The sequence below is a fragment of the Salvelinus fontinalis genome, chromosome 11, assembly GCF_029448725.1.
Source record: "Salvelinus fontinalis isolate EN_2023a chromosome 11, ASM2944872v1, whole genome shotgun sequence".
Taxonomy (NCBI): domain Eukaryota; kingdom Metazoa; phylum Chordata; class Actinopteri; order Salmoniformes; family Salmonidae; genus Salvelinus; species Salvelinus fontinalis.
The window spans coordinates 28,051,561-28,073,352 of record NC_074675.1 but is presented as its reverse complement, the minus strand read 5'-3'; the positions used below and the strand labels follow the sequence as shown (position 1 = coordinate 28,073,352).

The 21,792-nt window shown below is 43.9% G+C and overlaps 9 non-coding genes across 9 annotated transcripts; all 9 read right to left on the bottom strand.

Moving 5' to 3' along the window:
• Positions 1-467: 467 nt before the first annotated feature.
• Positions 468-541, bottom strand: trnan-guu (transfer RNA asparagine (anticodon GUU)). The gene has a single exon. It is a non-coding gene; the product is annotated as a tRNA-Asn (tRNA).
• Positions 542-1,973: 1,432 nt separating this feature from the next.
• Positions 1,974-2,047, bottom strand: trnan-guu (transfer RNA asparagine (anticodon GUU)). Its single transcript has one exon. It is a non-coding gene; the product is annotated as a tRNA-Asn (tRNA).
• A 1,432-nt stretch (positions 2,048-3,479) lies between these two features.
• Positions 3,480-3,553, bottom strand: trnan-guu (transfer RNA asparagine (anticodon GUU)). The gene has a single exon. It is a non-coding gene; the product is annotated as a tRNA-Asn (tRNA).
• A 1,432-nt stretch (positions 3,554-4,985) lies between these two features.
• On the bottom strand, positions 4,986-5,059 carry trnan-guu (transfer RNA asparagine (anticodon GUU)). The gene has a single exon. It is a non-coding gene; the product is annotated as a tRNA-Asn (tRNA).
• A 1,432-nt stretch (positions 5,060-6,491) lies between these two features.
• On the bottom strand, positions 6,492-6,565 carry trnan-guu (transfer RNA asparagine (anticodon GUU)). Its single transcript has one exon. It is a non-coding gene; the product is annotated as a tRNA-Asn (tRNA).
• Positions 6,566-7,997: 1,432 nt separating this feature from the next.
• trnan-guu (transfer RNA asparagine (anticodon GUU)) lies at positions 7,998-8,071 on the bottom strand. The gene has a single exon. It is a non-coding gene; the product is annotated as a tRNA-Asn (tRNA).
• Positions 8,072-9,503: 1,432 nt separating this feature from the next.
• Positions 9,504-9,577, bottom strand: trnan-guu (transfer RNA asparagine (anticodon GUU)). Its single transcript has one exon. It is a non-coding gene; the product is annotated as a tRNA-Asn (tRNA).
• Positions 9,578-13,367: 3,790 nt separating this feature from the next.
• On the bottom strand, positions 13,368-13,441 carry trnan-guu (transfer RNA asparagine (anticodon GUU)). The gene has a single exon. It is a non-coding gene; the product is annotated as a tRNA-Asn (tRNA).
• A 1,918-nt stretch (positions 13,442-15,359) lies between these two features.
• trnad-guc (transfer RNA aspartic acid (anticodon GUC)) lies at positions 15,360-15,431 on the bottom strand. Its single transcript has one exon. It is a non-coding gene; the product is annotated as a tRNA-Asp (tRNA).
• Between the last annotated feature and the right edge of the window lie 6,361 nt (positions 15,432-21,792).

Here is a 21,792-nt window from a genome sequence, read left to right as displayed (position 1 = left end):
CCACTGCATTTTCAAGAATGTAATATATAATCGTCAAATTCATTCATAATAATTAGGGGACTGACTCCGGAAGTATGATATAATGGCGAGTCACTTTCATGGCATAAAGGCACACATATACACACAATCACACACACACACACACTGGACCAACATTGTCCTTCAAGCGAGATAAATATAAATGCTAAAGTTTTTCATGCCAGATTGACATATTTTACATTGGAATACTAGCCGGATTAATATTAATAAATGATATGTTCCTTGGAGACCACAGAATGATCAACCTATTGAGTAACAGAAGATCACAGAACATTGACAGCCATTTTACCAGTAGGTATAGCAAATTGTCATCTTTCACGTTCAACAACACACCAATCACATAAGATAACAGGAGGCACAGCAGGTCAAAAACTAGCCTACTGTAAGTCCAGGAAAGTGTTTCCACAACAGCAGAAATGTGAAGCTAGCGTCCCTGGGTGGGCTCGAGCCACCAACCTTTAGATTAACAGTCTAACGCGCTAAGCAATTGCGCCACAGAGACTTGCAATTACAACGACCCTCAGCAGGCCAAAGACACATGGAAGATCACTACAAGTCAGGAAGGGTCTGTTCACGTCGCTACAATCTGAAAAATGTCATCCCTGGGTGGGGTCGAAGCACCAACCTTTAAATTGACAGTCTAACGCGCTGACCAATTGCTTCACAGAGACTTGTGGTGTGTTTGACCCTGACACTTGACCTCTGGCCATCTGTGATCTCATCCAACTGTACATGGAGTTTTCGACAAAATGACACTTTGTTCCAATGGTTGTGTCAACGTGCAACGAACCTGCCGCAACAGTTTCAAGGAATTGTGCCACAGAGAGTAGTGGTTATAATGACCCTCAGCAGCCCAAAGTCACATGGAAGATCACTACAAGTCAGGAAGGGTCTGTTCACATCGCTACAATCTGAAAAATGTCATCCCTGGATGGGGTCAAAGCACCAACCTTTAGATTGACAGCCCACGCGGTAACAGATTGCGCTACAGAAGCTTGTGGTGGAATTGACCCTCAGCCAGCCAAAGTCACAGGGAATCTCAATTCAAGTCCAGGATGTCGCTTCATGGAGCACTACAAACTGAAAACTCTCATCCCTGGGTCGGCTCAAACCACCAACCTTTAGCTTAACAGTCTAACGCGCTAACCAATTGCACAACAGAGACTTGTGGTGTATTTGACCCTGACAGTTGACCTCTGGCCATCTGTGATCTCATCCAACTGTACATGGAGTTTACGACACAACAACACTTTGTTCCAATGGTTGTGTCAAGGTGCAACGAAAGTGCCACAACATTTTCAAGGAAGTAGCCCTGTAGTTTTCTAACGTTTGTTAGCTTTTTGAATGTCCTTAAAAGGGCAAAAATGCCGAGCAATCTTCGTCAGCGCAACATTTTATTTAAAGGCATCTGGCAGGAGTAAATTCAGCCACAATCACGGATATCATTTGATAAATATATATCTTAAACCACTGCATTTTCAAGAATGTAATATATAATCGTCAAATTCATTCATAATAATTAGGGGACTGACTCCGGAAGTATGATATAATGGCGAGTCACTTTCATGGCATAAAGGCACACATATACACACAATCACACACACACACACACTGGACCAACATTGTCCTTCAAGCGAGATAAATATAAATGCTAAAGTTTTTCATGCCAGATTGACATATTTTACATTGGAATACTAGCCGGATTAATAATAATAAATAATATGTTCCTTGGAGACCACAGAATGATCAAGCTATTGAGTAACAGAAGATCACAGAACATTGACAGCCATTTTACCAGTAGGTATAGCAAATTGTCATCTTTCACGTTCAACAACACACCAATCACATAAGATAACAGGAGGCACAGCAGGTCAAAAACTAGCCTACTGTAAGTCCAGGAAAGTGTTTCCACAACAGCAGAAATGTGAAGCTAGCGTCCCTGGGTGGGCTCGAACCACCAACCTTTAGATTAACAGTCTAACGCGCTAACCAATTGCGCCACAGAGACTTGCAATTACATCGACCCTCAGCAGGCCAAAGACACATGGAAGATCACTACAAGTCAGGAAGGGTCTGTTCACGTCGCTACAATCTGAAAAATGTCATCCCTGGGTGGGGTCGAAGCACCAACCTTTAAATTGACAGTCTAACGCGCTGACCAATTGCTTCACAGAGACTTGTGGTGTGTTTGACCCTGACACTTGACCTCTGGCCATCTGTGATCTCATCCAACTGTACATGGAGTTTTCGACAAAATGACACTTTGTTCCAATGGTTGTGTCAACGTGCAACGAACCTGCCGCAACAGTTTCAAGGAATTGTGCCACAGAGAGTAGAGGTTATAATGACCCTCAGCAGCCCAAAGTCACATGGAAGATCACTACAAGTCAGGAAGGGTCTGTTCACATCGCTACAATCTGAAAAATGTCATCCCTGGATGGGGTCAAAGCACCAACCTTTAGATTGACAGCCCACGCGGTAACAGATTGCGCTACAGAAGCTTGTGGTGGAATTGACCCTCAGCCAGCCAAAGTCACAGGGAATCTCAATTCAAGTCCAGGATGTCGCTTCATGGAGCACTACAAACTGAAAACTCTCATCCCTGGGTCGGCTCAAACCACCAACCTTTAGCTTAACAGTCTAACGCGCTAACCAATTGCACAACAGAGACTTGTGGTGTATTTGACCCTGACAGTTGACCTCTGGCCATCTGTGATCTCATCCAACTGTACATGGAGTTTACGATACAACAACACTTTGTTCCAATGGTTGTGTCAAGGTGCAACGAAAGTGCCACAACATTTTCAAGGAAGTAGCCCTGTAGTTTTCTAACGTTTGTTAGCTTTTTGAATGTCCTTAAAAGGGCAAAAATGCCGAGCAATCTTCGTCAGCGCAACATTTTATTTAAAGGCATCTGGCAGGAGTAAATTCAGCCACAATCACGGATATCATTTGATAAATATATATCTTAAACCACTGCATTTTCAAGAATGTAATATATAATCGTCAAATTCATTCATAATAATTAGGGGACTGACTCCGGAAGTATGATATAATGGCGAGTCACTTTCATGGCATAAAGGCACACATATACACACAATCACACACACACACACACTGGACCAACATTGTCCTTCAAGCGAGATAAATATAAATGCTAAAGTTTTTCATGCCAGATTGACATATTTTACATTGGAATACTAGCCGGATTAATATTAATAAATGATATGTTCCTTGGAGACCACAGAATGATCAACCTATTGAGTAACAGAAGATCACAGAACATTGACAGCCATTTTACCAGTAGGTATAGCAAATTGTCATCTTTCACGTTCAACAACACACCAATCACATAAGATAACAGGAGGCACAGCAGGTCAAAAACTAGCCTACTGTAAGTCCAGGAAAGTGTTTCCACAACAGCAGAAATGTGAAGCTAGCGTCCCTGGGTGGGCTCGAGCCACCAACCTTTAGATTAACAGTCTAACGCGCTAAGCAATTGCGCCACAGAGACTTGCAATTACAACGACCCTCAGCAGGCCAAAGACACATGGAAGATCACTACAAGTCAGGAAGGGTCTGTTCACGTCGCTACAATCTGAAAAATGTCATCCCTGGGTGGGGTCGAAGCACCAACCTTTAAATTGACAGTCTAACGCGCTGACCAATTGCTTCACAGAGACTTGTGGTGTGTTTGACCCTGACACTTGACCTCTGGCCATCTGTGATCTCATCCAACTGTACATGGAGTTTTCGACAAAATGACACTTTGTTCCAATGGTTGTGTCAACGTGCAACGAACCTGCCGCAACAGTTTCAAGGAATTGTGCCACAGAGAGTAGTGGTTATAATGACCCTCAGCAGCCCAAAGTCACATGGAAGATCACTACAAGTCAGGAAGGGTCTGTTCACATCGCTACAATCTGAAAAATGTCATCCCTGGATGGGGTCAAAGCACCAACCTTTAGATTGACAGCCCACGCGGTAACAGATTGCGCTACAGAAGCTTGTGGTGGAATTGACCCTCAGCCAGCCAAAGTCACAGGGAATCTCAATTCAAGTCCAGGATGTCGCTTCATGGAGCACTACAAACTGAAAACTCTCATCCCTGGGTCGGCTCAAACCACCAACCTTTAGCTTAACAGTCTAACGCGCTAACCAATTGCACAACAGAGACTTGTGGTGTATTTGACCCTGACAGTTGACCTCTGGCCATCTGTGATCTCATCCAACTGTACATGGAGTTTACGACACAACAACACTTTGTTCCAATGGTTGTGTCAAGGTGCAACGAAAGTGCCACAACATTTTCAAGGAAGTAGCCCTGTAGTTTTCTAACGTTTGTTAGCTTTTTGAATGTCCTTAAAAGGGCAAAAATGCCGAGCAATCTTCGTCAGCGCAACATTTTATTTAAAGGCATCTGGCAGGAGTAAATTCAGCCACAATCACGGATATCATTTGATAAATATATATCTTAAACCACTGCATTTTCAAGAATGTAATATATAATCGTCAAATTCATTCATAATAATTAGGGGACTGACTCCGGAAGTATGATATAATGGCGAGTCACTTTCATGGCATAAAGGCACACATATACACACAATCACACACACACACACACTGGACCAACATTGTCCTTCAAGCGAGATAAATATAAATGCTAAAGTTTTTCATGCCAGATTGACATATTTTACATTGGAATACTAGCCGGATTAATAATAATAAATAATATGTTCCTTGGAGACCACAGAATGATCAAGCTATTGAGTAACAGAAGATCACAGAACATTGACAGCCATTTTACCAGTAGGTATAGCAAATTGTCATCTTTCACGTTCAACAACACACCAATCACATAAGATAACAGGAGGCACAGCAGGTCAAAAACTAGCCTACTGTAAGTCCAGGAAAGTGTTTCCACAACAGCAGAAATGTGAAGCTAGCGTCCCTGGGTGGGCTCGAACCGCCAACCTTTAGATTAACAATCTAACGCGCTAACCAATTGCGCCACAGAGACCTTTAAATACTTTGACCCTCAGCAGGCCAAAGTCACATGGGAGATCACTACAAGTCAGGAAGGGTCTGTTCACGTCGCTACAATCTGAAAAATGTCATCCCTGGGTGGGGTCGAAGCACCAACCTTTAAATTGACAGTCTTACGCGCTGACCAATTGCTTCACAGAGACTTGTGGTGTGTTTGACCCTGACACTTGACCTCTGGCCATCTGTGATCTCATCCAACTGTACATGGAGTTTTCGACAAAATGACACTTTGTTCCAATGGTTGTGTCAACGTGCAACGAACCTGCCGCAACAGTTTCAAGGAATTGTGCCACAGAGAGTAGTGGTTATAATGACCCTCAGCAGCCCAAAGTCACATGGAAGATCACTACAAGTCAGGAAGGGTCTGTTCACATCGCTACAATCTGAAAAATGTCATCCCTGGATGGGGTCAAAGCACCAACCTTTAGATTGACAGCACACGCGGTAACAGATTGCGCTACAGAAGCTTGTGGTGGAATTGACCCTCAGCCAGCCAAAGTCACAGGGAATCTCAATTCAAGTCCAGGATGTCGCTTCATGGAGCACTACAAACTGAAAACTCTCATCCCTGGGTCGGCTCAAACCACCAACCTTTAGCTTAACAGTCTAACGCGCTAACCAATTGCACAACAGAGACTTGTGGTGTATTTGACCCTGACAGTTGACCTCTGGCCATCTGTGATCTCATCCAACTGTACATGGAGTTTACGACACAACAACACTTTGTTCCAATGGTTGTGTCAAGGTGCAACGAAAGTGCCACAACATTTTCAAGGAAGTAGCCCTGTAGTTTTCTAACGTTTGTTAGCTTTTTGAATGTCCTTAAAAGGGCAAAAATGCCGAGCAATCTTCGTCAGCGCAACATTTTATTTAAAGGCATCTGGCAGGAGTAAATTCAGCCACAATCACGGATATCATTTGATAAATATATATCTTAAACCACTGCATTTTCAAGAATGTAATATATAATCGTCAAATTCATTCATAATAATTAGGGGACTGACTCCGGAAGTATGATATAATGGCGAGTCACTTTCATGGCATAAAGGCACACATATACACACAATCACACACACACACACACTGGACCAACATTGTCCTTCAAGCGAGATAAATATAAATGCTAAAGTTTTTCATGCCAGATTGACATATTTTACATTGGAATACTAGCCGGATTAATAATAATAAATAATATGTTCCTTGGAGACCACAGAATGATCAAGCTATTGAGTAACAGAAGATCACAGAACATTGACAGCCATTTTACCAGTAGGTATAGCAAATTGTCATCTTTCACGTTCAACAACACACCAATCACATAAGATAACAGGAGGCACAGCAGGTCAAAAACTAGCCTACTGTAAGTCCAGGAAAGTGTTTCCACAACAGCAGAAATGTGAAGCTAGCGTCCCTGGGTGGGCTCGAACCACCAACCTTTAGATTAACAGTCTAACGCGCTAAGCAATTGCGCCACAGAGACTTGCAATTACAATGACCCTCAGCAGGCCAAAGACACATGGAAGATCACTACAAGTCAGGAAGGGTCTGTTCACGTCGCTACAATCTGAAAAATGTCATCCCTGGGTGGGGTCGAAGCACCAACCTTTAAATTGACAGTCTAACGCGCTGACCAATTGCTTCACAGAGACTTGTGGTGTGTTTGACCCTGACACTTGACCTCTGGCCATCTGTGATCTCATCCAACTGTACATGGAGTTTTCGACAAAATGACACTTTGTTCCAATGGTTGTGTCAACGTGCAACGAAACTGCCGCAACAGTTTCAAGGAATTGTGCCACAGAGAGTAGTGGTTATAATGACCCTCAGCAGCCCAAAGTCACATGGAAGATCACTACAAGTCAGGAAGGGTCTGTTCACATCGCTACAATCTGAAAAATGTCATCCCTGGATGGGGTCAAAGCACCAACCTTTAGATTGACAGCCCACGCGGTAACAGATTGCGCTACAGAAGCTTGTGGTGGAATTGACCCTCAGCCAGCCAAAGTCACAGGGAATCTCAATTCAAGTCCAGGATGTCGCTTCATGGAGCACTACAAACTGAAAACTCTCATCCCTGGGTCGGCTCAAACCACCAACCTTTAGCTTAACAGTCTAACGTGCTAACCAATTGCACAACAGAGACTTGTGGTGTATTTGACCCTGACAGTTGACCTCTGGCCATCCGTGATCTCATCCAACTGTACATGGAGTTTACGACACAACAACACTTTGTTCCAATGGTTGTGTCAAGGTGCAACGAAAGTGCCACAACATTTTCAAGGAAGTAGCCCTGTAGTTTTCTAACGTTTGTTAGCTTTTTGAATGGCCTTAAAAGGGCAAAAATGCCGAGCAATCTTCGTCAGCGCAACATTTTATTTAAAGGCATCTGGCAGGAGTAAATTCAGCCACAATCACGAATATCATTTGATAAATATATATCTTAAACCACTGCATTTTCAAGAATGTAATATATAATCGTCAAATTCATTCATAATAATTAGGGGACTGACTCCGGAAGTATGATATAATGGCGAGTCACTTTCATGGCATAAAGGCACACATATACACACAATCACACACACACACACACTGGACCAACATTGTCCTTCAAGCGAGATAAATATAAATGCTAAAGTTTTTCATGCCAGATTGACATATTTTACATTGGAATACTAGCCGGATTAATATTAATAAATGATATGTTCCTTGGAGACCACAGAATGATCAAGCTATTGAGTAACAGAAGATCACAGAACATTGACAGCCATTTTACCAGTAGGTATAGCAAATTGTCATCTTTCACGTTCAACAACACACCAATCACATAAGATAACAGGAGGCACAGCAGGTCAAAAACTAGCCTACTATAAGTCCAGGAAGGTGTTTCCACAACAGCAGAAATATGAAGCTAGCGTCCCTGGGTGGGCTCGAACCACCAACCTTTAGATTAACAGTCTAACGTGCTAAACAATTGCGCCACAGAGACTTGAAATTACAATGACCCTCAGCAGGCAAAAGTCACATGGAAGATCACTACAAGTCAGGAAGGGTCTGTTCACGTCGCTACAATCTGAAAAATGTCATCCCTGGGTGGGGTCGAAGCACCAACCTTTAAATTGACAGTCTAACGCGCTGACCAATTGCTTCACAGAGACTTGTGGTGTGTTTGACCCTGACACTTGACCTCTGGCCATCTCTGATCTCATCCAACTGTACATGGAGTTTTCGACAAAATGACACTTTGTTCCAATGGTTGTGTCAACGTGCAACGAAACTGCCGCAACAGTTTCAAGGAATTGTGCCACAGAGAGTAGTGGTTATAATGACCCTCAGCAGCCCAAAGTCACATGGAAGATCACTACAAGTCAGGAAGAGTCTGTTCACATCGCTACAATCTGAAAAATGTCATCCCTGGATGGGGTCAAAGCACCAACCTTTAGATTGACAGCCCACGCGGTAACAGATTGCGCTACAGAAGCTTGTGGTGGAATTGACCCTCAGCCAGCCAAAGTCACAGGGAATCTCAATTCAAGTCCAGGACGTCGCTTCATGGAGCACTACAAACTGAAAACTCTCATCCCTGGGTCGGCTCAAACCACCAACCTTTAGCTTAACAGTATAACGCGCTAACCAATTGCACAACAGAGACTTGTGGTGTATTTGACCCTGACAGTTGACCTCTGGCCATCTGTGATCTCATCCAACTGTACATGGAGTTTACGACACAACAACACTTTGTTCCAATGGTTGTGTCAAGGTGCAACGAAAGTGCCACAACATTTTCAAGGAAGTAGCCCTGTAGTTTTCTAACGTTTGTTAGCTTTTTGAATGTCCTTAAAAGGGCAAAAATGCCGAGCAATCTTCGTCAGCGCAACATTTTATTTAAAGGCATCTGGCAGGAGTAAATTCAGCCACAATCACGAATATCATTTGATAAATATATATCTTAAACCACTGCATTTTCAAGAATGTAATATATAATCGTCAAATTCATTCATAATAATTAGGGGACTGACTCCGGAAGTATGATATAATGGCGAGTCACTTTCATGGCATACAGGCACACATATACACACAATCACACACACACACACACTGGACCAACATTGTCCTTCAAGCGAGATAAATATAAATGCTAAAGTTTTTCATGCCAGATTGACATATTTTACATTGGAATACTAGCCGGATTAATATTAATAAATTACATGTTCCTTGGAGACCACAGAATGATCAAGCTATTGAGTAACAGAAGATCACAGAACATTGACAGCCATTTTACCAGTAGGTATAGCAAATTGTCATCTTTCACGTTCAACAACACACCAATCCCATAAGATAACAGGAGGCACAGCAGGTCAAAAACTAGCCTACTGTAAGTCCAGGAAGGTGTTTCCACAACAGCAGAAATATGAAGCTAGCGTCCCTGGGTGGGCTCGAACCACCAACCTTTAGATTAACAGTCTAACGCGCTAACCAATTGCACCACAGAGACTTGAAATTACAATGACCCTCAGCAGGCCAAAGTCACATGGAAGATCACTACAAGTCAGGAAGGGTCTGCTCACGTCGCTACAATCTGAGAAATGTCATCCCTGGGTGGGGTCGAAGCACCAACCTTTAAATTGACAGTCTAACGCGCTGACCAATTGCTTCACAGACACTTGTGTTGTGTTTGACCCTGACACTTGACCTCTGGCCATCTCTAATCTCATCCAACTGTACATGGAGTTTTCGACAAAATGACACTTTGTTCCAATGGTTGTGTCAAAGTGCAACGAAACTGCCGCAACAGTTTCAAGGAATTGTGCCACAGAGAGTAGTGGTTATAATGACCCTCAGCAGGCCAAAGTCACATGGAAGATCACTACAAGTCAGGAAGGGTCTGTTCACATCGCTACAATCTGAAAAATGTCATCCCTGGATGGGGTCAAAGCACCAACCTTTAGATTGACAGTCCACGCGGTAACAGATTGCGCTACAGAAGCTTGTGGTGGAATTGACCCTCAGCCAGCCAAAGTCACAGGGAATCTCAATTCAAGTCCAGGATGTCGCTTCATGGAGCACTACAAACTGAAAACTCTCATCCCTGGGTCGGCTCAAACCACCAACCTTTAGCTTAACAGTCTAACGCCCTAACCAATTGCACAACAGAGACTTGTGGTGTATTTGACCCTGACAGTTGACCTCTGGCCATCCGGGATCTCATCCAACTGTACATGGATTTTACGACAAACCAACACTTTGTTCCAATGGTTGTGTTAAGGTGCAACGAAAGTGCCACAACATTTTCAAGGAAGTAGCCCTGTAGTTTTCTAACGTTTGTTAGCTTTTTGAATGTCCTTAAAAGGGGAAAAATGCCGAGCAATCTTCGTCAGTGCAACATTTTATTAAAAGGCATCTGGCAGGAGTAAATTCAGCCACAATCACGAATATCATTTGATAAATATATATCTTAAACCACTGCATTTTCAAGAATGTAATATATAATCGTCAAATTCATTCATAATAATTAGGGGACTGACTCCGGAAGTATGATATAATGGCGAGTCACTTTCATGGCATACAGGCACACATATACACACAATCACACACACACACACACTGGACCAACATTGTCCTTCAAGCGAGATAAATATAAATGTTAAAGTTTTTAATGCCAGATTGACATATTTTACATTGGAATACTAGCCGGATTAATATTAATAAATGATATGTTCCTTGGAGACCACAGAATGATCAAGCTATTGAGTAACAGAAGATCACAGAACATTGACAGCCATTTTACCAGTAGGTATAGCAAATTGTCATCTTTCACGTTCAACAACACACCAATCACATAAGATAACAGGAGGCACAGCAGGTCAAAAACTAGCCTACTGTAAGTCCAGGAAGCGATTTCCACAACAGCAGTAATGTGAAGCTAGCGTCCCTGGGTGGGCTTGAACCACCAACCTTTAGATAAAGTCAAACGCGCTAACCAATTGCGCCACAGAGAATTGCTATTACAATAACCCTCAGCAGGCCAAAGTCACATGGAAGATCACTACAAGTCAGGAAGGGTCTGTTCACATCGCTACAATCTGAAAAATGTCATCCCTGGATGGGGTCAAAGCACCAACCTTTAGATTGACAGTCCACGCGGTAACAGATTGCGCTACAGAAGCTTGTGGTGGAATTGACCCTCAGCCAGCCAAAGTCACAGGGATTCTCAATTCAAGTCCAGGATGTCGCTTCATGGAGCACTACAAACTGAAAACTCTCATCCCTGGGTCGGCTCAAACCACCAACCTTTAGCTTAACAGTCTAACGCGCTAACCAATTGCACAACAGAGACTTGTGGTGTATTTGACCCTGACAGTTGACCTCTGGCCATCCGTGATCTCATCCAACTGTACATGGAGTTTACGACACAACAACACTTTGTTCCAATGGTTGTGTCAAGGTGCAACGAAAGTGCCACAACATTTTCAAGGAAGTAGCCCTGTAGTTTTCTAACGTTTGTTAGCCTTTTGAATGTCCTTAAAAGGGCAAAAATGCCGAGCAATCTTCGTCAGCGCAACATTTTATTAAAAGGCATCTGGCAGGAGGAAATTCAGCCACAATCACGAATATCATTTGATAATTATATATCTTAAACCACTGCATTTTCAAGAATGTAATATATAATCGTCAAATTCATTCATAATAATTAGGGGACTGACTCCGGAAGTATGATATAATGGCGAGTCACTTTCATGGCATACAGGCACACATATACACACAATCACACACACACACACACTGGACCAACATTGTCCTTCAAGCGAGATAAATATAAATGTTAAAGTTTTTAATGCCAGATTGACATATTTTACATTGGAATACTAGCCGGATTAATATTAATAAATGATATGTTCCTTGGAGACCACAGAATGATCAAGCTATTGAGTAACAGAAGATCACAGAACATTGACAGCCATTTTACCAGTAGGTATAGCAAATTGTCATCTTTCACGTTCAACAACACACCAATCACATAAGATAACAGGAGGCACAGCAGGTCAAAAACTAGCCTACTGTAAGTCCAGGAAGCGATTTCCACAACAGCAGTAATGTGAAGCTAGCGTCCCTGGGTGGGCTTGAACCACCAACCTTTAGATAAAGTCAAACGCGCTAACCAATTGCGCCACAGAGAATTGCTATTACAATAACCCTCAGCAGGCCAAAGTCACATGGAAGATCACTACAAGTCAGGAAGGGTCTGTTCACATCGCTACAATCTGAAAAATGTCATCCCTGGATGGGGTCAAAGCACCAACCTTTAGATTGACAGTCCACGCGGTAACAGATTGCGCTACAGAAGCTTGTGGTGGAATTGACCCTCAGCCAGCCAAAGTCACAGGGATTCTCAATTCAAGTCCAGGATGTCGCTTCATGGAGCACTACAAACTGAAAACTCTCATCCCTGGGTCGGCTCAAACCACCAACCTTTAGCTTAACAGTCTAACGCGCTAACCAATTGCACAACAGAGACTTGTGGTGTATTTGACCCTGACAGTTGACCTCTGGCCATCCGTGATCTCATCCAACTGTACATGGAGTTTACGACACAACAACACTTTGTTCCAATGGTTGTGTCAAGGTGCAACGAAAGTGCCACAACATTTTCAAGGAAGTAGCCCTGTAGTTTTCTAACGTTTGTTAGCCTTTTGAATGTCCTTAAAAGGGCAAAAATGCCGAGCAATCTTCGTCAGCGCAACATTTTATTAAAAGGCATCTGGCAGGAGGAAATTCAGCCACAATCACGAATATCATTTGATAATTATATATCTTAAACCACTGCATTTTCAAGAATGTAATATATAATCGTCAAATTCATTCATAATAATTAGGGGACTGACTCCGGAAGTATGATATAATGGCGAGTCACTTTCATGGCATACAGGCACACATATACACACAATCACACACACACACACACTGGACCAACATTGTCCTTCAAGCGAGATAAATATAAATGTTAAAGTTTTTAATGCCAGATTGACATATTTTACATTGGAATACTAGCCGGATTAATATTAATAAATGATATGTTCCTTGGAGACCACAGAATGATCAAGCTATTGAGTAACAGAAGATCACAGAACATTGGCAGCCATTTTACCAGTAGGTATAGCAAATTGTCATCTTTCACGTTCAACAACACACCAATCACATAAGATAACAGGAGGCACAGCAGGTCAAAAACTAGCCTACTGTAAGTCCAGGAAGCTGTTTCCACAACAGCAGTAATGTGAAGCTAGCGTCCCTGGGTGGGCTTGAACCACCAACCTTTAGATTAACAGTCTAACGCGCTAACCAATTGCGCCACAGAGACTTGGAATTACAATGACCCTCAGCAGGCCAAAGTCACATGGAAGATCACTACAAGTCAGGAGGGGTCTGTTCACGTCGCTACAATCTGAAAAATGTCATCCCTGGGTGGGGTCGAAGCACCAACCTTTAAATTGACAGTCTAACGCGCTGACCAATTGCTTCACAGAGACTTGTGGTGTGTTTGACCCTGACACTTGACCTCTGGCCATCTGTGATCTCATCCAACTGTACATGGAGTTTTCGACAAAATGACACTTTGTTCCAATGGTTGTGTCAACGTGCAACGAAACTGCCGCAACAGTTTCAAGGAATTGTGCCACAGAGAGTAGTGGTTATAATGACCCTCAGCAGGCCAAAGTCACATGGAAGATCACTACAAGTCAGGAAGGGTCTGTTCACATCGCTACAATCTGAAAAATGTCATCCCTGGATGGGGTCAAAGCACCAACCTTTAGATTGACAGTATACGCGGTAACAGATTGCGCTACAGAAGCTTGTGGTGGAATTGACCCTCAGCAAGCCAAAGTCACAGGGAATCTCAATTCAAGTCCAGGATGTCGCTTCATGGAGCACTACAAACTGAAAACTCTCATCCCTGGGTCGGCTCAAACCACCAACCTTTAGCTTAACAGTCTAACGCGCTAACCAATTGCACAACAGAGACTTGTGGTGTATTTGACCCTGACAGTTGACCTCTGGCCATCCGGGATCTCATCCAACTGTACATGGAGTTTACGACACAACAACACTTTGTTCCAATGGTTGTGTCAAGGTGCAACGAAAGTGCCACAACATTTTCAAGGAAGTAGCCCTGTAGTTTTCTAACGTTTGTTAGCTTTTTGAATGTCCTTAAAAGGGCAAAAATGCAGAGCAATCTTCGTCAGCGCAACATTTTATTAAAAGGCATCTGGCAGGAGTAAATTCAGCCACAATCACGAATATCATTTGATAAATATATATCTTAAACCACTGCATTTTCAAGAATGTAATATATAATCGTCCAATTCATTCATAATAATTAGGGGACTGACTCCGGAAGTATGATATAATGGCGAGTCACTTTGAAATAATAATAATCACAGCAATAACTTATCAAAAGTCACAATAGTAATTATTACTAAATTCTGAGGAGACAGAGAGAGACAGAGAGAGCAAGATAGAGAGAGAAAGAGACAACGAGAGCGAGAGTAGAGAGATATGGAGATGAGACAGCACCATATTTTTAAAGGTTTTAGATTTGTTAAACAACAAGATTCTTTCTTCCGGAACGGATGGAAGTCACCTAAAGTATGTATGTTTAAGGGGACATAGGAGAACACGTCTACATTTTTATTAAATGCATGGGATTAAATATTACTGATTCCCTACGCTGAGAAATGTACTACATTTGCGACACGGGAAAAAAAGTGTTGCATTTAGTGGGGTAACAGGAACAATCTAAGGAGAAAAAGCTATCGCATATTTGTTGAACATGGGTCTAGTAATGATATCAGGATAATTGTATCTAAGGGTAGCGCATGTTCAATTAAGTACATATAAACATTGAGGAAGTTTAAAACGAATGATTTCAGGGAGTACAGTGGAATTATCATTATTATTAGGTTTTGTTTGAAGTTAACTTTTGGGTTTCTGTATCGGTGTAGTATAACGAATGCTGACGAAGTGTTTGTGTTTTTTCTGGGAAAATGGGGGTTTCATTATCTCTCTTTCGAACGTTTCCTGGGGCTATAATCTTGGGGAGAGTGAGTGAGATGGAGGCCGTAAACTACCAAATTGAAAAGGCCTGGCAAGTTTTTGTTTGTTTTTACATTAGGGTTTGCAAATAACCACACACAACAAATAGTGTATAACTATTTGTTGGTATTGTTAAAAATACTATGTTTGATTTGTGTGTGAAACAGAATTCAAAAAAAGACTTCCTCCCCGTCGGGGAATTGAACCCCGGTCTCCCGCGTGACAGGCGGGGATACTGACCACTATACTAACGAGGACTGAATAAGCTTAGACAATCTATCTATTTTTCACAAGAACTTACCTGATTCGTTTCCTTTTCCTAAAGCTCTACAGCTAAAGGTGATGTTGAGCATGACGTCCTCCAGCATATTTTTGAACTTTTACTGTTGAAAAGTATAAATAGAGTAGAGTACATACACACACTAAAATGGTAAAAAAAAATGGTTCTAAAATGGTAAAAAATATATATGTGGAGCAAAATAGTGCTTATTTAGATAACTGCAAACTTCAAAGAGTAGGGCATTCAAGGAGTGGGTCTGATGGGAATAATGAACTTTATCCATGCTCTTGCATTATCATAGTTCATATGCGCGCCACCAGAAATCCCTGCATTAGTATATTTGTGCCTATACATCCTGAGAAAAAACAACATTTTCTGGCCAGCCAACGTGCATGAACCTTGTAGGCTAAACTGCAGAGAAAGAAATACTAAATGGTTGCCCAATCAGGCAGGCTAGATGCAGTTATTTCTAAATTAATATGCACTCAATACACCAGGCTTTTGAGATAGGCTATTTACTGAAGTTGACAGCCTAGATTCGAGTTTTGTAGGCTACTCACCTGAAAACAATAATCCCACTTCTGACACCAATGTAATGAAATAGGCAGGGAAGCAGGTCTCGAACCCTCGACCTTTTAGCCCGAGTTAAGGCGAGCTATCGACTGTGCCGCAAAAGCATGCTAGTGAGGCAGAGTCGATTTCCACGCTTATAAACCCAGGGCCATTACACTAACATTCTTCATTACATTGTGTTGTTGTAGCCTAGGTAGGAAGGAGACAGTTCTTGTCCCTAAAAAACTGAAACAATAGGGTAGCTTTTAGGCTTTTAGAGCTGGTATCAGGGGACTGGGAGGAAGCGCACTCAGCGCACTCAGAGCAAGAGCACATAGTGTTCAGGCTACCTATGATTTCGTTATCTGATAAATATATTTTTATATCACTGTGCTAACATTGAGTTTATGAATGATGTGCTAATAGGAATACGCTTCTAATTTAAGCTATAAACTACATCTCGATCCTGTCTGTCATTGTTCTGTTTCGCAATTACGCACCTGGCCTCTCCATTGCCATGGCTATTCCTCTTAAATCTTGTGGAGTCCCAGGAAAAGCCAGACTACAAAAGCTTGTTGGCCACTTATTTCAATGTATTTCTTTAGCCTACACATAATGGCACGAGATATGCACGCTTGCTCCTGCTTGCTGAATGTGAAATAGGCTACAGCATTAAGAACAGGCAGGGAGTTGGAAAGGAGAAGCCCATATTTTCCTATAGGCCAATCTTAACACTGGGCCACATCCTGCCAAAATACATTATATAAGTTGTCTTTTAAACCTTCTAAACTGTTAAGAATAGACCCAAACTGATCCAAATGATTGCATAATCAGGCCTAGGCTGTAGGCCTATGCAGTTACATCAGCTTGAAATAAAACAGGACATTTGAGAGGTTATTCAAATTAGCCTACGTCATTGCAGTTTACAACCTATAGACAATAATTGTATACTCACTTGATAACAATAATACATTCCTCATTGCACTGTGTTGTTGTAGCCCAGGTCTAATAATTTTCTTGTCTAAAAACGTAGGCCAAGGCCTAATCAACAGTGGAGCTTTGCGTGCCCGGGGACCACAGAGTGCAGCCTGGAGGAACGCACTAGATCTGCCATTTCACAATCTGTTAACTTTTTCCCTTGCACATCGACTGGTAAATATTTAGCCTATAACTCTTATATTTAGCTAATGAACTGCCTAATATCTATCCGGTATCCGGTTTGGAGCGAGCGGTAGCATTTGCATTCGCTCCGCAGGTAGTATAACTTTTCATTACATTTCATTACATTTCATTATAGTACAACGGTTTGATTTGTCTAACCTTAGCAATTTCTTCTTAGCTAGCTACATAGCCGTCTGTGTATCAAAGATAATTGCGTAATTATCGTATTTCGTCGTCTATCGTAGTCCACACTGCTATCTGCCCAGCAGCTAGCCAGCTAGCAAACGTCCACCGTCTACCGAATAGTAGTATAACTTTTCATTACATTTCATTATAGTACAACAGTTTGATTTGTCTAATCTTAGCAACTTCTTCTTAGCTAGCTACATAGCCGTCTTTGTATCAAAGATAATTGCGTAATTATCATATTTCGTCGTCCTAACGCAGTCTACACTGCTATCTGCCCAGCAGCTAGCCAGCTAGCCAGCTAGCAAACGTCCACCGTCTACCGAATAGCAGCACTGTAGAAACTATTACACTCAACGGAACAACTTGATTAGTGTAGTGTTAGCTAGCTAGATAGTTGTCTTTGCTGTCTTCGTATCCAAGATAATTGGGTAGTTCAGAGTGTGTAGTTTTAGAGTGATTATCTTAATTTACCGAGGTTAGCTAGCCAGCTATTTGTCGTCCTTAACGTAGGAAACACTGCTAGCTAGCCAACAGCTAGCCAACGTCTACCGAATAGAACTTCCGCACTCAACAACCCGGTCGCATTCCGCTTCGCTCCACAGGTAGTATCACATTTTCATTTCATTTCATTACAGTACAACGGTTTGATTTGTTTGATCGTAGCTAGCTACATAGCTAGCTACATAGCCGTCTTTGTATCAAAGATAATTGTGTAGTCTAGAGCGATTTTCTAGGTTAGCTAGCCAGCTATTGTCGTTCTTTTAACGTAACGTAATCAACACTGCTAGCTAGCCAGCTAGCCACCGAATAGCAGCACTGTAGCAGCACTGTAGAAACTATTACACTCAACGGAACGACTTGATTAGTGTAGTGTCAACAACGCAGCCACTGCCAACTAACCTACTTCAGCAGTACTGTATCATTTTAATCATTTTAGTCAATAAGATTTTTGCAACGTAAGCTTAACTTTCTGAACATTCGAGACGTGTAGTCCACTTGTCATTCCAATCTCCTCTGCATTAGCGTAGCCTCTCCTGTAGCCTGTCAACTATGTGTCTGTCTATCCCTGTTCTCTCCTCTCTGCACAGATCATACAAACGCTTCACACCGCGTGGCCGCGGCCACCCTAATCTGGTGGTCCCAGCGCGCACGACCCACGTGGAGTTCCAGGTCTCCGGTAGCCTCTGGAACTGCCGATCTGCGGCCAACAAGGCAGAGTTCATCTCAGCCTATGCCTCCCTCCAGTCCCTCGACTTCTTGGCACTGACGGAAACATGGATCACCACAGATAACACTGCTACTCCTACTGCTCTCTCTTCGTCCGCCCACGTGTTCTCGCACACCCCGAGAGCAGCTGGTCAGCGGGGTGGTGGCACCGGGATCCTCATCTCTCCCAAGTGGTCATTCTCTCTTTCTCCCCTTACCCATCTGTCTATCGCCTCCTTTGAATTCCATGCTGTCACAGTTACCAGCCCTTTCAAGCTTAACATCCTTATCATTTATCGCCCTCCAGGTTCCCTCGGAGAGTTCATCAATGAGCTTGATGCCTTGATAAGCTCCTTTCCTGAGGACGGCTCACCTCTCACAGTTCTGGGCGACTTTAACCTCCCCACGTCTACCTTTGACTCATTCCTCTCTGCCTCCTTCTTTCCACTCCTCTCCTCTTTTGACCTCACCCTCTCACCTTCCCCCCCTACTCACAAGGCAGGCAATACGCTTGACCTCATCTTTACTAGATGCTGTTCTTCCACTAACCACATTGCAACTCCCCTCCAAGTCTCCGACCACTACCTTGTATCCTTTTCCCTCTCGCTCTCATCCAACACTTCCCACACTGCCCCTACTCGGATGGTATCGCGCCGTCCCAACCTTCGCTCTCTCTCCCCCGCTACTCTCTCCTCTTCCATCCTATCATCTCTCCCCTCTACTCAAACCTTCTCCAACCTATCTCCTGATTCTGCCTCCTCAACCCTCCTCTCCTCCCTTTCTGCATCCTTTGACTCTCTATGTCCCCTATCCTCCAGGCCGGCTCGGTCCTCCCCTCCCGCTCCGTGGCTCGACGACTCATTGCGAGCTCACAGAACAGGGCTCCGGGCAGCCGAGCGGAAATGGAGGAAAACTCGCCTCCCTGCGGACCTGGCATCCTTTCACTCCCTCCTCTCTACATTTTCCTCTTCTGTCTCTGCTGCTAAAGCCACTTTCTACCACTCTAAATTCCAAGCATCTGCCTCTAACCCTAGGAAGCTCTTTGCCACCTTCTCCTCCCTCCTGAATCCTCCTCCCCTCCCCCCCTCCTCCCTCTCTGCAGATGACTTCGTCAACCATTTTGAAAAGAAGGTCGATGACATCCGATCCTCGTTTGCTAAGTCAAACGACATCGCTGGTTCTGCTCACACTGCCCTACCCTGTGCTCTGACCTCTTTCTCCCCTCTCTCTCCAGATGAAATCTCGCGTCTTGTGACGGCCGGCCGCCCAACAACCTGCCCGCTTGACCCTATCCCCTCCTCTCTTCTCCAGACCATTTCCGGAGACCTTCTCCCTTACCTCACCTCGCTCATCAACTCATCCCTGACCGCTGGCTACGTCCCTCCCGTCTTCAAGAGAGCGAGAGTTGCACCCCTTCTGAAAAAACCTACACTCGATCCCTCCGATGTCAACAACTACAGACCAGTATCCCTTCTTTCTTTTCTCTCCAAAACTCTTGAACGTGCCGTCCTTGGCCAGCTCTCCTGCTATCTCTCTCAGAATGACCTTCTTGATCCAAATCAGTCAGGTTTCAAGACTAGTCATTCAACTGAGACTGCTCTTCTCTGTATCACGGAGGCGCTCCGCACTGCTAAAGCTAACTCTCTCTCCTCTGCTCTCATCCTTCTAGACCTATCGGCTGCCTTCGACACTGTGAACCATCAGATCCTCCTCTCCACCCTCTCCGAGTTGGGCATCTCCGGCGCGGCCCACGCTTGGATTGCGTCCTACCTGACAGGTCGCTCCTACCAGGTGGCGTGGCGAGAATCTGTCTCCTCACCACGCGCTCTCACCACTGGTGTCCCCCAGGGCTCTGTTCTAGGCCCTCTCCTATTCTCGCTATACACCAAGTCACTTGGCTCTGTCATAACCTCACATGGTCTCTCCTATCATTGCTATGCAGACGACACACAATTAATCTTCTCCTTTCCCCCTTCTGATGACCAGGTGGCGAATCGCATCTCTGCATGTCTGGCAGACATATCAGTGTGGATGACGGATCACCACCTCAAGCTGAACCTCGGCAAGACGGAGCTGCTCTTCCTTCCCCGGCCCTGCTCTTCCTTCCCCGGCCCGTTCCATGATCTCGCCATCACGGTTGACAACTCCATTGTGTCCTCCTCCCAGAGCGCTAAGAACCTTGGCGTGATCCTGGACAACACCCTGTCATTCTCAACTAACATCAAGGCGGTGGCCCGTTCCTGTAGGTTCATGCTCTACAACATCCGCAGAGTACGACCCTGCCTCACACAGGAAGCGGCGCAGGTCCTAATCCAGGCACTTGTCATCTCCCGTCTGGATTACTGCAACTCGCTGTTGGCTGGGCTCCCTGCCTGTGCCATTAAACCCCTACAACTCATCCAGAATGCCGCAGCCCGTCTGGTGTTCAACCTTCCCAAGTTCTCTCACGTCACCCTGCTCCTCCGCTCTCTCCACTGGCTTCCAGTTGAAGCTCGCATCCGCTACAAGACCATGGTGCTTGCCTACGGAGCTGTGAGGGGAACGGCACCTCAGTACCTCCAGGCTCTGATCAGGCCCTACACCCAAACAAGGGCACTGCGTTCATCCACCTCTGGCCTGCTCGCCTCCCTACCACTGAGGAAGTACAGTTCCCGCTCAGCCCAGTCAAAACTGTTCGCTGCTCTGGCCCCCCAATGGTGGAACAAACTCCCTCACGACGCCAGGACAGCGGAGTCAATCACCACCTTCCGGAGACACCTGAAACCCCACCTCTTTAAGGAATACCTAGGATAGGATAAAGCAATCCTTCTGACCCCCCCCCCCTTAAAAGATTTAGATGCACTGTTTGTAAAGTGGCTGTTCCACTGGATGTCATAAGGTGAACGCACCAATTTGTAAGTCGCTCTGGATAAGAGCGTCTGCTAAATGACTTAAATGTAATGTAAATGTAAATGTAGCTATACTTACAGTTCAGGATATATATCAGGAAATCAGTCAACTGAAAAAAATGCATTAGGCCCTAATCTATGGATATCACATGACTGGGCAGGGGTGCAGCCATGGGTGGGCCTGGATGGAAATAGGCCCACCCACTGGGGAGCCAGGTTCACCCAATCAGAAAGCGTTTTTCCCCACAAAAGGGCTTTATTACGGACAGAAATAATCTTCAGTTTCATCAGCTTTCCGGGTGGCTGGTCTCAGACAATCGCCCAGGTGAAGAAGCCGGATGT